Below are 2,251 nucleotides of genomic sequence, written 5' to 3'. Positions count from 1 at the left end.
AGGGTTATTTGAAGTTAGACAGCGGAGGGTGGATTCCAGATGCTGGTTCATACGCTCGGTCTGGCCAAATCGTTTGAGGATGGTAACCTGAGGTGAGAGATGGTTTACAGCCGAGAGCAGAACAAAAAGCCTTCCATACCTGAGATATGAACTGGGGACCTCTGTCCGAGAGAATCTCCTGGGGACTGCCATGAAGCCGGAAAACATGTTTAATTAGAAGCTGGGCTGTCTGGAAGGCTGTGGGGAGTTTTCTCAAGGGAACTAGATGGCAAGATTTAGAGAAACGGTCGACAATGGTTAGTATGGTGGACATACCTCGGGAGACAGGGAGACCGGTGACGAAATCAATAGCTATGTGGGACCATGGGCGCGAGGGAACAGGAAGTGGTTGAAGGAGACCAGAAGGTGGTTGATGTGAGGCCTTGTTTCGAGCACATGTGGGACAGGCCAACACATACTCTTTTACGTCTCGATGGAGCGTGGGCCACCAGAAGCGCCTGGAGATGAGAGCGACAGTCCTACTCACTCCTGGATGAGCGGAGAATTTTGCAGCATGCATCCACTGGATCAGACGGGACCTGACAGAAGAGGGGACATATGTGCGATTAGACGGACCGGTACCTGGATCTGGTTCGGTGGCTAGGGCTGAGTTGATTAGGTCCGTTATTTCCCAGTTAACCACTCCTACGGTGCATGAGGCTGGGAGAACAGGTTCAGGCGTCTCTGGATGATCGACGGAGTAGAGACGAGAGAGAGAATCGGGCTTCACGTTCTTGGATCCGGGTCTGTAGGTGATGATAAGATTGAAACGAGAGAAAAAGATTGACCACCTGGATTGGCGAGGGTTAGCCTGTTTGGTTGACTGGATATGAGCCAGATTTTTGTGGTCAGTCCACACAAGGACCGGATGCTCAGCTCCCTCTCCCTCTCCCTCAGGTTGAATAAGTACAGGTGCTCTGGAAAACATGGATTTTAGTTTCTCGAAAGCAGCTTGGGCCTCGGGGGNCACGGAGGAGACACGGGTTTCCTGGAAACACAGAGAAAGTGATTAGAATCCAACCTGGATTCAAAGTCATGGAGATAACACAAAGATCTAGGCTTTAGCGCTGACCAACTGGAACAACACTGCGGCGTTGAGGCAAGGTCTGAAGGCAGCTTAAGTAGTGGATCCTCTGATGATCTAGATGAGCTGCAGCTGTGCAAGAGGCGCCTTCAGAGGATCTATGGCGGACTCTGCTGAAGAAAGATGGGATTTTCTCCAGCTCCCAACAGTAATATGCATTTTAAAAATAATTTAATAATGCAGTTGTTCAATAAGTGTGCTTTCTGTAGGATGGTCTACCACAGTTTTTAGCATTGGATAATTGACCTAGAAGATACCATTGTAGAAAATAATAATCTGTCAGGGTGTGGCAGGGAACTCTGTACTGCGTTCTGCCTTCTCTGCTCTCTCAACAGGTGACCTTAGTTGGTTGGTGGGCGTGGCACACACCTGCAGCTCGTTCGCCTGTGTGCGGCTGCTCTATAAGAACACCATCCTGACAGCTGGAGGACGCCAGAGTGTAAACCTGTTTGGTACGCTTAGAGGCCTCTGTCTAGTGACAGCTTACTTTTCCAAACTTTAAATCCTTGTCTCCTGTGTCTCCCAGGTCGTCCCAAGTTCCGGATTCCTCTTCAGTGTCCTCCTGTGATCGGACAACCCTAGTTAGGCTCCTCGGTTCAGAAAGCTCTGAAAATTGAAAACTATAGAAAATATTTGTAGCTCTGCTTAACATGGGGGGAACGCTATCTGATGGCCCTATAAACCCTGTCAGATACCGTTCCCCCTGCTTAACATGGGAGGAACGGTATCTGATGGGCTTTTAACCCCGTCAGATAGCGTTCCCCTCTTCTTAACATGGGGTTAATCGGATGGGCCTATAACTGTTATGCTGGGTCAGCCTCAATGAACTTACTGCAATTAAGCTGTTGATTCAGTGCAACGTGTTAAAAGTCTACAGACAAACATTAATTTTAGATATTTTTGATAAATTAAACATACCTTTTTTTCACTCGCTTTTCACTAGTTCCTCCTTCAAAAAGCCAGCTGAATGCCAAAACACCAGTTAGGTAAAGTCCTTAACTTGCTGACAAAAATTATCCATCCGCCAGTTCACGTTTCACTTCCTTAGGTGGTTAGCTTCTTCAGTTGAAAAATAACTGCAAGTGAGGGAAGCACCTCATCACCCCTTGCTCACACTGGCTCCGGTGC

Source organism: Cyprinodon variegatus, unplaced genomic scaffold (genome assembly GCF_000732505.1).
Source record: "Cyprinodon variegatus isolate N-32 unplaced genomic scaffold, C_variegatus-1.0 Scaffold1822, whole genome shotgun sequence".
In the NCBI taxonomy this organism is placed as follows: domain Eukaryota; kingdom Metazoa; phylum Chordata; class Actinopteri; order Cyprinodontiformes; family Cyprinodontidae; genus Cyprinodon; species Cyprinodon variegatus.
This window is presented reverse-complemented; position numbering follows the sequence as displayed.